At 38.7% G+C, this 14,147-nt stretch overlaps 1 protein-coding gene and 1 pseudogene across 5 annotated transcripts in view; one reads left to right on the forward strand and one right to left on the reverse strand.

Moving 5' to 3' along the window:
• LOC108593123 (intraflagellar transport protein 172 homolog) overlaps nucleotides 1-14,147 on the forward strand; it is a 43,578-nt gene that overhangs the window by 12,472 nt on the left and 16,959 nt on the right. The window lies entirely within an intron of this gene.
• LOC100402893 (core-binding factor subunit beta pseudogene) lies at nucleotides 4,432-7,389 on the reverse strand (annotated as a pseudogene). Its single transcript, XR_013522717.1, has 2 exons — nucleotides 6,601-7,389; nucleotides 4,432-5,771 (listed from the first exon to the last, which is right to left on the reverse strand). The product of XR_013522717.1 is annotated as a core-binding factor subunit beta pseudogene (transcript).

The following is a 14,147-nucleotide window of genomic DNA, read 5'->3' on the forward strand; positions in this document are numbered from 1 at the left end:
TGAGACAGGCCCTTAAGCCACAGGGATAGCTCTTGCTTTTCTTCTTAGCCATCTGGAGGCAAAAACTATGTCTCAACCCCTCTCTGCCAAGTTTGGTCTCCAGGGTCTTTGCTAAGGTCCCTAAACTGCTGTATCTGGGCTCTTAACACCAGAAGGGCTTGGGGACTCCCTACCCAGGGTCCTCCTACCCAGTGCACCTGAGGCTTCAGGACTGTTGGCATTTCAGGGAGCCAGCTTACTTCCTGTCTCAACCTTCTGGGACACTTCAGCTTAAAATTTTCGCAGATCTAGACTTACCTGAGGCTTGGTTTTTCGGTTCTTGACCATTTATTCAGCCCTGAAAAACTAACTCCCTGCTGTGCGTTAGGAGTTCCAAGACCCTATGGACAAAGGCCTGGCTACCTTCTTTGGTACAGGGAAGCATGAATCTACTTTCTTTGTCAGAAAATGCAGCAATAAAAATATAGTGTAAATTACTCAGGAAGTCACTCTGCCTCATAAAACAACTAATACAATTTCTTACTACATATTTATGTAACAAAAAACTTTTTTGTTAAACATTTTTATTAAGTTACAATGAATATCTTAAAATGCATAGATCTTAAGTGTATAGGGTGATGAGTTTTGACAAATTTATATACCCATGTAACTAAAACCCTGATCGAGATATGGCTTAGCCACAGCCCTGAATGGAAACGACCCTCATGTTGTTTTCTGATCTCTGCCCTCCTCTCTGCTCAGACACAACCTCTATTCTGATTTCTATCATCATGGATTAGTTTCGCCTATTCTTTTTTTTCTGAAGAAGTTAAAAGTTAAATTTAAAAATATCTTACAACAAATAAAAGGGTAAAAAACAACATACCAAAACTCATGGAATGCAGCAAAAACAGTTAAAAAGGAAATTTATAGCAGTAAATGTTCTATGCTTTGAATATTTTGTCCTTTCAAAAGTCATACCTAAATGTTATCCCCAATGTGGCAGCATCGTGAGGGATTCTTTTTTTCTTTTATTATTATTATACTTTAAGTTTTGAGATACATGTGCCGAATGTGCGTGTTTGTTATATGGGTATACACGTGACATGGTGGTTTGCTGCACCCATCAACCCATCATTTACATTAGGTATTTCTGATAATGCTACCTCTCCCCTAGACCCTCCATTACCCCGACAGGCCTCAGTGTGTGATGTTCCCCTTCCTATGTCCATGTGTTCACATTGTTCAACTTGCACTTATGAGTGAGAATATGCCGTGTTTGGCTTTTTGTTCTTGTGTTGGTTTGCTGAGAATGATGGTGTCCAGCTTTATCCATGTCTCTGCAAAGGACATGAACTCATCCTTTTTTATGACTGCATTGTACTCCATGGTGTATATGTGCCACATTTTCTTTATCCGGTCTATCACTGATGGGCATTTGAGTTGGTTCGAAGTCTTTGCTATTGTGAACACTGCTGCAATAAACATACATGTGCATGTGTCTTTATAGTAGAATGATGTATAAACCTTTAGGTATATACCCACTAATGGGATTGCTGGATCAAATGGCATTTCTGGCTCTCGATGCTTGAGGAATCACCACACTGTCTTCCACATTGATTGAACTAATTTACACTCCCACCAACAGTATAAAAGCATTCCTGTTTCTCCACATCCTCTCCAGAATCTGTTGTTTCCTGACTTTTTAATGATCACCACTGTAACTGGCATGAGATGGTATCTCATTGTGGTTTTGATTTGCATTTCTCTAATGACCAGTGATGAGATTTTTTTTTCATGTTTTTTTGGCTGCTAATTCTGCCTGTTCTTGAACATTGCAAAAAATAGAATCATACAAGAGTTCAAGACTAGCGTGGCCAACACAGCAGAACCCCATCTCTACTAAAAATACAAAAATTAGCTGGGCATGGTGGTGAGCCCCTGTAATCCCAGTATATAAGAACTTATATACAGTATAAGTTCTTGTGTGTCTGACTTCTTTTGCTAAACATAATGTGTTTGAGATTCACACAGGTTGTTGACAATTTTTTTTTTTTTTTCTGAGAGTCTCACTCTGTCATCTGGGCTGGAGTGCAGTGGTGCAATCTTGGCTCACTTCAGCTTCCATCTCCCAGCTTCAAGCGAGTCTCCTGGCTCAGTCTACCAAGTAGCTGGGATTACAGGGGCTCACCACCATGCCCAGCTAATTTTTGTATTTTTAGTAGAGATGGGGTTCTGCTGTGTTGGCCACGCTAGTCTTGAACTCTTGACCTCAGGTGATCCACCCCACCTCGGCCTCCCAAAATGCTGGATTACAGATGTGAGCCACTGTGCCCAGCCCATCTTTTTCATTTTAGTCACTGGTGAGTCTGGGTGATACTGCACTATGGTTTTAATGTGCATTTCCCTAATGACTAATAATAGTGTGCAACTTCTCATGTTTATCGGCCATTTAGAAATTCTCTTTTGTGAACTGCCTGTTTATCTTTTGCACATTTTTAATAATTGAGTTATCAGTGTTTCTTTTACTTAACTGATTTGTAGGAATTCTTTGAATACTATGGACATGAGTCCTTTGCCAGATACAGGTATTTAAAATAAATTCTACCACTCTGTGACTCACTTTTTCATTTACAGTGGTGTCTTAATGACCAAAAATTCTAAATTTTAATAAAATCCAATTTATGAAGTTTTGTTAAGATTAGTGTTCTCCTCCTTACCCCCACCTCCACCGCAAGAAATCTTTGCTTACCACTAGACCATGAAGATACCCGTCTATATTTCTTCTAGAAGCCTTATTTTTTTCTCATTCACATTGAGATCTATGATCCATCTCACATTATTTTTGTGTATGGTGAGGGGTAGGGGTCAACACTCCCCTCCTCCCTATGTAGATATCTAATTCTTCCAGTAGGGCAGGAACTACAGTAAAAATGAGGTACTTATCTTGAACACAAAATGTAAGGAGCACCAAAACTTAAAAATCGAGATATTTAATGAAACATTCTTGGCAGGGCACAGTCGCTCACGCCTGTAATCCCAGCACCCTGAGGCTAAAGCAGGCAGATCATGAGGTCAAGTGTTCGAGACTATCCTGACCAACATGGTGAAACCCCGTCTCTACTAAAAATACAAAAATTAGCCAGGAGTGGTGGCACGTGCCTGTAACTCCAGCTACTCAGAAGGCTGAGGCAGGAGAATTGCTTTAACCTGGGAATCAGAGGTTGCAGTGAGCCGTGAGTGCACCACTGCACTCCAGCCTGACAACAGACTGAGACTCCATCTCAAAAAAAAAAAAAAAAAAAATTAAACACAATACCATTATCATGCCAAAAAATTTAACAGTAATTTTGTAATACCATCAAATACCCTTCAGAAGATGAATTCCAATTATCGTCTGGGTTTGGTGGCTCACAACTGTAATCCCAGCAATTTGGGAGACTGAGGCAGAAGAATTGCTTAAGCTCAGGAGTTGGAGATCAGCCTGGGCAACATGGTGAAACCCTTTCTCTACTAACAATACAAAAATTAGCTGGGTGTGGTGGTGTGTGCCTGTGGTCCCAGCTACTTGGGAGGCTGAGGTGGGAGGATCACTTAAGTCAGGAGGGAAAAGGGTGCAGTCAAGACTGCTCCCCAGCATACCAGCTTGGGTGATGGAGCCAGATCTTGTTTCAAAAAAAAAAAAAAAAAAGGCCTCCTAAGTGATATAAATTATTATTTACAGTGTGATTAAAGATCACAGATTGAAATGGATTTGTGTATCTCTTAACTGTCTTCTAATCTGTAAATTGTCCATTTTCATTCCTTTTATCCAATTATGTATTGAAGAAATGGGATCAGGTGCAGTGCCTCTCACGTGTAATCCCGGCACTTTGGGAGGCCAAGGTGGGTGGATCATGTGAGGTCAGGAGTTTGACACAAGCCTGGCCAACATGGTGAAACCCTGTCTCTACTAAAAATACAAAAAAGTAGCAAGGCATGGTGGTATGTGCCTGTAATCCCAGCTACTTGGGAGGCTGAGCCAGGAGAATTGCTTGAACCTGGGAGGCAGAGGTTGCAGTGAGCTGAGATTGCTCCACTGCACTCCATCCTGGGCAATGGAGCAAGACTCTATCTCAAAAAATAAAAAATAAAAAATTTTTTTTGTAGAGTTGGGGGTCTCACTATATTGCCCTGTCTGGTCTTGAATTTCTGGCCTCAAGCAATCCTCCCACCTTGGCCTCCCAAAGTGCTAGGATTACAGGCATGAGCCACCATACCCAGCCTAAATGTCATTTTCTAAATGATCCTGATACTTGAAAACACAATAGATTTTTCTATATTGACTTTCTACCTTGAGACTTTGCTAAATTTGCTTATCAATTCTGATTATCTATCTGTAGGTATTTTTGAATACACAATTATATTGTCTGCAAATAATAATTTTATTTCTTCCTTTCTGATTCTTATACCTTTTTTTTTTTTAACTACATAGAAGTTTATTGTGAAAGTAAATTAAACATACAAACACACAGTATGGCTAATGGTGGCAAAAGCAATCTGGTAGCTTAAGGCACGTTTTAATGGAGATGAATTTAGAAAAGATGATGCAATTATGTAATGTTTAAATATAAATTATGAAAAAATATCAAATTGCATCAATAACTTAATAGAAGTAGTTTTAAAAGCCTGCACTAATGGAGAAAAAGGGCTCATGATCTTAATGCCAGCATTAAGACAGACAGAAACAGCACGGGGCTAAACGACAGGAAAATCCAGTATTTACAGAAGGATGGTAACAGGAACATTTAATAGCATTTGATCATATTTACTGGTGAACTGAAAGCCCTTAGCTAGACAATAGAGGAAAATGTACCATCATCATGTTATTTAAAAAAATTTAAGTGCAGAAGTCAAAAAACCAAGGAGCTCTGTAATATAGTAACCATAAAACACCACTGTAAGGATCACTTAAATAGCAATTCCCTCAGGGGAAATTAGGGCACTGAGTGTGTAAATATGTGAGCTGTGCAACACCAAAACCAACCAAATTCATTCATAGTACTTATAGTTACGCCAAGATCAGCATGGCCTTTAATGATGCATTATTGTTTATAACACTCCTTACCATGCATGAATTCAAATATATAACAAATATTTTTATTCTGATACAGGATATCTGTTTATGAAATAAGATCTATATACAAAGAAAGTAACACTTCCCTCATCAATCAAGTAGTTATATGCATTTTAAATGCAAAGACTTTATTCAGACTTCATTTTCTGAACTGTGTCAGTTTTTCACTCATTAAAATAATGCCATTTTATAACATCTTTCAAAAATTCAGAAATGCAGTAACATTTAATAAATGTGACCATGAAAAATATTTGTAAGGAGGTGCCAAATGACTTAGCACTTTTTTCCAGTCTGTATCTAAAAAAAAAGTTGCACTCAATTTGACAGAAAGCCTATTTAAAAAATATTCAATTAATTCATTTCAAAAGGTTCTATTAATAGTCCTTTTGCAAAATACCATATATATAGCTGAAAATGTTTTTTCCAGAATTAATGGAAGAAAATGTATACTCTGCACAGATGAACATTTTCTCTCTAAAACTAATCTTCCATCATCACCCAGCATGTTTTTACAAAAGCATGCAATATAAAAAACACATAAAAGCACCTACCTTAAACATGATTTTAAACAATATTACCTTTGTAGCTGATTCATCACTGTCTCCAGTTTAATATGCTGTTACATACATGAAGAAGCTCCAGTATCCCTTTTCTGATTGACTTTTTAAAAAAATCCCTGAATAAAACAGAAGCCAGCCTGTGACTTCTTTAGGCATTTCAGTAGAAGATCATCTATGGAGAATATCTCCAGCCAAACTTATGATTACAGAACAGAAGCTAAAACAGTCTGGGTCAGATTACAGAGTTAATACCAATTTAAAACTTTTACGTTTAAAAAGAAAGAGCCTGTAATTCCAGCACTCTGAGAGGCTGAGGCAGGAGGATCGTTTGATGCCAGGAGTTTGAGACCAGCCTGGACAACACTGCAAAACCCTGTCTCTCTCTATATAAAATTTAAAAAAAAAGGAAGAAAGAGTGCTGATTATTAGCATTTAAAAGAATACTGCAACTTTCATAGCTGTAAACTTTGTTACAACGCTGTGACAGCTCTATGCTACTAGGTATTCAGCCGGTAAATAATGCAAACAACATCAGCAGCTTTAAAATGCTATAAAACTATAAAAACACAAAAGAAAATGGGGCAAACAAAACAAAAAAACAAGAATGCTTATCTAAAATGAAGCTGTATAACCAAAACATCTAGAAGTACAAAAAAAAATTAGAAAAAATAGAGAAACCCTCTCATATAATTTTAATTTCTTGACCTGTTTTAAAATGACACAAACTTTTAAATTAAAATGGAAGACAAACAGCTTTACAAGTAGATAGTTTCAACTCACTAAAATAATGCCATCAAGGTAAACTTGCACAGAAAAAAAAAAACTTCAAATTATTACTGGCTACATGCTTTAAAAATTCGAAATGCAGGTATTATAACCATAGTGCAAAACCATGGCAGTGTGTGATGTCTATTACTGCCCAAGGTTGAGAAATAGACGTAGTACCTCCAGTTATCACAGCGTCTGGTCTTTTAATCAAGTATTTCTGCCAAGTAGAAGCAATGTGTATGTACAGATGGGTGGGACACATCTGCCGTGCTATTAACGGAGTTTGAGGTCACCACCACCTAAATTGGAACCAGGACTAGGGTCCTGTGGTCTTCTTGCCAGTTACTGCCAGCAGCTGTGAAACTCTCGCCTCCATTTACTCCCGATGAAACCTGTCTCCGTCTTCAAATTCCCGTGTCCTTCTCCGAGTCTCTTCAAGGCCTGTTGGGCTAATGCATCCTCCTGCTTGCCTGCTTCTCTTTCTAGGTCGACATAACTCTCGGCTAGGTGTCTGTCGCTATTCTCCCTGCCAGCTGGCCGGAAGAAACTGGAAAGACAGATGGTTCCCGTGGCCACAAAAGCGATTTCAGAGCGGCCGTCGCGGCAGCCATTCGGGAAGCGCGCCTGGCGCTCCTCATGGGGCCGGTCCCCGAATCCCGTGTACTTAATCTCACACTCGCGGCTCAGCTTCCTGAAGAACTACTCGTTCTCGAACTTGCTTCTCTGGTCGGGCAGGACGAGCGGCATCTTCCCGCCCTGAGACCACGCCCGCCGGCCGGCCGCACTCGGAGCTTGCACAAGCACCCGCTGGCGGGCTCCGCGGTGACCAACTGACCGCCCGCCCACCCGCCCGCTTCCCTTTGTTTCAGGCGCCCGCCCGGGTAGACTCCAGCTCCGAGGAGTCTGAGGCGCCGCCGCTCGGTCGAGCCCAGCCCACGCCGCCGCCTCAGCCGTTGCTTGCAGCTCACGCAGCCCCAGCTCTCGCCGTCCCCGGCCGCCGCCGCTGCCGCCACTTCCTCTCACCTTTTCTTTTTCGTTTTACTGCACTGATTAGGACTTCCTGTTGTACAATGTTCAATGGAGATGGTATAGTGGGGATTATTTTTTTGTGTATGTAGAGGAAGTTCAAGAATTTACCATATATGTGTAATGTTTGCTATATGGCTTTTGCAAATACTCTATCAAACGAAGGAAGTTCCCTTTTATTTCCAGTCTGCAAACAGTTTTAGTATGAATGGATGTTAATTTTTTTTTTTTTCTTGAGAAGGAATCTCACTCTGCTGCTGGGGCTGGAGTGCAGTGGTGTGATCTTGGCTCACTGGAACCTCCGCCTCCTGAGTTCAAGTGATTCTTGTGCCTCATCCTCTTGAGTATCTGAGATTTCAGGCAAGCATCACCACACCTAATTTTTGTATTTTCAGTAGAGATGAGGTTTCACCATTTTGGCTAGGCTGGCCTCAAACTCCTGACCTCAGGAGTTTGACATCCCAAAGTGCTCACAAGCATGAGCCACTGTGCCTGGCTGGGAGATAAATTTTATCAAGTAATTTTCATGTCTCTATGTGAGATGGTTATATGTTTTTCTTGTTTATTCTATCAATGTGCTGAATTACACAGAGTTTTGAAAATAAAACAATGGTGAATTCTTGGAATAAATATAACATGTTCATGATGACGTTCATGATGCTTTTCTTTTCCTTTTTTTTCCCCTTTTTGATATGAAGTCTCACTCTGTCACCCAGGCTGGAGTGCAGTGGTATAATCTCGGCTCACTCCAACCTCGCCTCTTGGGTTCAAGGGATTCTCCTGACTCAGCCTTCCTAGTAGCTGGGATTACAGGTGCCTTCACAACACTTGGCTAATTTTTTATATTATTAATAGAGATGGGGTTTCATCATGTTGGATAGGCTGGTCTCGAACTCCTGACCTCAAGTGATCCACCTGCCTTGGTCTCCTAGAGTGCTGGGATTACAGGCCTGAGCCACTGCGCCAGGCGGATGCTTTTCGTATATTACTGGATTCACTTTGCTGATATTTTGTTTAGGACTTTTGTATCTATGTCCATGAAAGAGACTGGCTTATAATTTTTCTAATATTGTCCTTATTAGATTTTTAGAATCAAGGTCATTCCTGCCTCCTAACATAGGAGAAGTAATTCCTCTTTTTCACCTCATTGGAATAAGAGGCACCCCTAAAACAAAATTCTAAAGGTTTTTGATGTTTTATGCCAGGAACCTGGGACAAAACGAGATTATTCTTTATTATAACACACATATATGAAAGAGAGAGACTGATTTTAAGAAATTGACTCACAAATTGTCAGGGCTTAACAAATCAGAAATCCTTAGGACATACCAGAAACTCATAACTGAGTTGATGTTTCAGTCTTGAGTCCAAAATCAGTGTAGGCCAGGCTCGAAACTCAGGCAAGGATTTTCCATTGCAGTCTTGAGGCAGAATTCCTTCCTCTTCAGGAAACCTCAGTAACTGCTCTTAAGGCCTTCAACTGACTGGATGATGCCCACGCACATTATGGGTGTTAATCTGCTTTAAGGTGTACTAATTCTAAATATTAAGCACATCTGAAAACTACTTTCACAAAAACACCTAGACTAGCTACTGAACAAACAACTGGGCACATAGCTCATCCAAGTTGACATGAAATTAACCATCACAATTCTATGTTTTCTTCTGAGAGTTTTATAATTTTACAGCTCTTACATTTAGATCTTTGCATCATTTTGAACTAATTTTTGTAGATGATGTGAATTAAGAGTCCAACTTCATTCTTTTGCATGTGGCTGTCTAGTTGTCCAAGCATCATTTGTTGAAGAGACTATTCTTTTCCTATTGCATGGTCTTGTTACCCTTATGGAAAATCAATTGATTTGTAGATATAAGGGTTTATTTCTAGATTCAATTTGATTTCATAGATATATATGTTTGTCCTTATGCCACTACCACACTGTTTTGATTACTACAGCTTTGTAAGTTTTAAAATCAGGAAGTATGAGTCCTCCAACTTTGTTCTTTTTCAAGATTATCTTGACTATTCAGGGACCCTTGTAATTCCATATGAATTTTATGACCAACTTTTTCATTTCTGTCAAAAAGGCTATTGAGATTGTGATAGGGATTATAATGACTCTGTAGATTGCTTTGGGGAATACTGCCATTTTAACAATATTAAATATTTGAATCCAGGAACAAGGGATGTCTTTCCATTTGTTTAGGTCTTCTTTAGTTTTTTAGCACTGCTTTGTACTTTTCAGTGCACAATCTTGCACCTTCTTGATTAAATTTATTCCTGAGTACTTTATTCTTTTGGATGCTAAAAATGGAGTTGCTTTTATTAGCTCTAATAGGTTTCTTTCAGATATTCTGTATGTAAGATACGTCTTCTGTGAACACAGTTTTACTTCTTTCTAATTTGGATGGCTTTTCTTTTTCTTGCCTATTTTGCTCTGGTTAGAACTTCTGTACAATTTTAAACAGATGAGGCTTCACTGGGGCAGTGATGTCAGGACTTCTAGACCCACTGGGGTGAAGGACCTGCTCTAGTGTCTCTACTGGGCAGGAGTTCCACCCCCAGGGCTTTGCCAGGCCCACACAGCTTTGGGTAGAGGTTGTCTAACCCGTTGAAAGTGAGGCAATGGTCCCCCTTTTCGAAACTGAGGTGGCAGCCCCGATGATCTCTGTTGCCTTCCAGGTTACTCTTCCCTTGTCTTCAAGAATAGTATATGTTTGTGGCTAAAGAGCTCTATGGTCCTGAACTGTAAAATTCCAGAAGACCAAGAGCTTTCCTTCATTACCTCCCATCTCCTGCTTCTTCAGTTCAACCTGGCAGTTTTCCTGCTGTGGTGACTGATTGATTAATCTATGTTTCACACATATACTGATCCCCTTATTAAAGGGTTACTTGGCCACACCTTTAGCGTTCTCTTTGAATACACATTTTTCTTTTTTTTGGCAATACGAATAGGCTGAGAATTTTTCAAATCCTTAAATTCTAGTTCTTTTTTGCTCAATAATTTCATATTCAAGTCAATTCTCTCTTCTTACATTTTATTATTAACAGGAGAACCAAGGCACTTCTTCAAAACTTTACTTAGAAATCTCATTAGCTAAATATCCAATTTTATGACTCACAAGTTCTATTTTACAGAACACTAGAACATAAACAGAATTCAGCTAAGTTCTTCACCACTTTATAAGGATCACCATTTCCAATAATATGTTCTTTATTTATCTCTGAGACCTTGTCAGAATGGCCTATTTCTACCAACATTCTGTTTGTGATTACTTAGATATTCTCTAAAAAGATGGAAGCTTTCTCTACAACTCTCCTCTTTTCTTCCTGAGCCCTCAGCAGCATCACCCTTGATAGTTCATTTCTGGCAATGTAGGCTTTTTCTCGCACGCATCTCAAAATTCTTCCACCCTCTACTCATTACGCATTTTTTGGTGTATGTTGTGGCAGCACCCTCACTTCCTGTACCAATTTCTATCTTAGTCCATTAGGTTTCTATAATAAAACATGATAAACTGGGTGGCTTATAAACAACAGAAACTTCTTTCTCACAGCTCTGGAGGCTGGGAATTCCAAGATTGGGGTGCCGGCATGGTCAGATTCTGGTGAGATACTTCTTCCGGGTTGCAGACTGCCAACTTCTCACTGTGTTTTTACATGGTGGAAAGAGTGAGAGTTATCTCTGGAGTATTATTATTTTTTTTGAGACAGAGTCTCTCTCTGTTACCCAGGTTGGAGTGCAGTGACATGACCTCAGCTCACTGTAACCTCCTCCTTCTAGGTTCAAGCAATTCTCGTGCCTTAGCCACTTGAATAGCTGGGATTATGGGCATGTCCCACCACACCTGGCTAATTTTTGTATTTTTAGTAGAGACAGGGTTTTGCCATGTTGGCTAGGCTGGTCTCAAACTCCTGGCCTTAAGTGATCCACCCGCCTCAGCTTCCCAAAGTTCTGGGATTACAGGTGTGAGCCACCATGCTCAATCCTCAGGAGAAGTTTTTGTAAGGACACTAATTCCATTCAAGAGGGCAACCCCTTATGACCTAACCACTTCCCAAAGGCCCCATCTACTAATACATTTCATTGAGGGTGAGGATTTAAACAAATGAATTTTGGGGGAGACATTAACACTGGGTCCATTGCAATGTCCTTTATCATGCTAAGGAAGTCTCCTTCTATTCCTATTTGGTTATGGTTTTTATCATAAGTCATTGTTGGATTATGTCAAATGCTTTTTTTCTACATCCATTTATATGATCATGTGAGTTTTTTTCTTCTTTAATTTATTAATGTGGTATATTACAATGATTTATTTCCTTGTGTTAAAAAACCTTTGCACTTTTGGGAAAAATCCTGTTTTCACTACTTCTATTCAACATTGCTTTGAAAGTTCTAGGCAGACCAATTAGGCATACTGTGAATAGTGTGCTTTTCTTTGACTGAAAATTTCCCTATTTCACCTTACATTTTGAAGGGTAGTTTCACTAAGTATAAAAGTCCAAGAGCCGTGTGCTATGGTTCATGCCTGTAATCCCAGCACTTCAAGAAGCCAAGACAGAGGGATCATTTGAGGCCAGCAGTTTGAGACTAGCTTGGGAAACATACTAAGATCCCATCTCTCCAAAAACCAAAAAAAAAAAAAAAAAAAAAAAGTCTGGGTGTGGTGATACGCACCTGTAGTCCTAGCTACTCAGGAACCTGAGACAGGATGATTGCTTGAGCCCAAGAGTTTGAGGTTACAGTGAGCTATGATTATGCCACTGTGCTGCAACTTGGGCAACAGAGAGAGATCTGGTCACTAAAAGGAAAAAAAATCTAGGTAGGCAGTTATTTTATTTTAGCACATTAAAGGATGTTATTCTATTGTTTTCTGGCTTCCAATATTCCTGAAAGGTATAAAGTGTTCATCTTATTCTTCCTTTGAATATGTGTCTTTTAATTTTGCCTGTTAAGATTCATTGTGTTGGTATCAGCATTCTGTAATGTACTTAGGTTTAGGTTTTCTTTGTCTTCATGCTGCTTCATAACACTTCTCGCATCTAAGGCTTTCTCAGTTTTGGAAAGCTCTTAGCTATTCTCTTAAAAAAAAATAGACTACATTTTAAAGCTGTTTTTAGGTTCACAGCAAAATTGAGCAGAATGTACAGAGAGTTACCATATACTCCCTGACTTTTAACTTTCAAATAGTGTTTCTGCTCGCCTTTCTCTCTGGGACTCCTATTCTGTCTCCCTTTCCTTCTGGGACTCCTGTTACTCGGTCCCATATGTCTGTTGGCTCTTATATCTATTTTCTTTCCATGCTTCATTATGGATATTTTCTTCAGACATTTCTTCAGTTGTGTCTAATTTGTACCCATTTCTGAGTTCTTTATTCCTTCTGTTCTTCCATTAGATTTTTTATTTGTATTTTTTAGTTTTTAGTTCTTGGCCAAAATTATCCGTCTTGTCATCTAATTTCTTGTATATTTAAAGCACATATATTTTAAAAAACATGTTTTGTTATCTAATATCTGGATTGCCTATGAATTTGTTTTGATTCCCCAGGTTTATCTCTTAGTCTTCAATCATTCAGTCTTGTCTTCTTGTAAGCATGGTAATTTTTGATTTAATACCAGAGAGTTTATATATAAATTTGAAGAGAAAAATTCAAGGTTCTGGATAAAGTTACTTTCCTCCAGAGGGTAGAGCTATTCTAGCTTCTGGCAGTAATTTAGATTAGGAATCATCTCAATCCAAGTAAGGACTGAATTTGTCAGAGGCTGAGATTGCATTTTTGAGCCTGGTTTCAGGTTTATTCTTACTCCTAAGTATAGCCCTTTGGGGGTCCCAACTGAAAGCCTGTGATATTAGGGCCCTCAACTCATTTTTTTGTTCATCTATCCCCATAAAACTGTGAAGTTTCAATTTAGCTGGGCTTATTTACCTCTACTTCCTTTTTCTCTGGGATCTTGGCTCCTCTGATTTTTGATTCCTTGATCCTTAATAACTTTAAATAGATATTTTAAAACAGATATTTGTCCAACTTTTGTTATTTTTATTTGAAGGGTTCATACCACTACTATAAATTGAAATCCCAAACTGGTGCTTTTCTTCATTCCATTTTATCCCTTCTACTAGTTTGGAAGTTATGAACTCTGTTTCTGTTCTTTTTGTGGTTACTCAACAGACTTAAATATGTGTACCTATCCATTCTTTATTCAGAAATATTTTATCAATAAGTCCATCCATTTCAGTACTTTTCATTCTTATTAATTTCTGGAAGATTTGATTCTTTTTTCAAATCTGCTACATCACTTTTTATGGGCTTCTGTTTCTTACAAATTTATTTATACTTGTATTTTCTTTCTTTAAATATAATATGCTTAGGGGTTTTCTAATTGACATTTGATAATTCCAATACCTGACATCTTTGCAGGTTTGTTTCTGTGCTTGTGCTTATTTTTTTAATAGTTAACATTTCTGAAATTGGGGTATGTCTTACAATTGATGGTACTTAATAATTTAACAGTGTGTTTTTTTCATTCTACTAGCATATAAATTGATGGTATATTTTGTAATCAGTAGCATCTTAAATTCAATAAAATAGAACATTTGTGGACATTTTGAAGCCTAAGATAAAGATTTTCCTCAGAGAGTATTTCATTTACTTTTGACTCTGGCACCATCAGTCCAGGAGCATTTTAAATTCATGGC

The sequence above is a fragment of the Callithrix jacchus genome, chromosome 9 (assembly GCF_049354715.1).
Source record: "Callithrix jacchus isolate 240 chromosome 9, calJac240_pri, whole genome shotgun sequence".
In the NCBI taxonomy this organism is placed as follows: domain Eukaryota; kingdom Metazoa; phylum Chordata; class Mammalia; order Primates; family Cebidae; genus Callithrix; species Callithrix jacchus.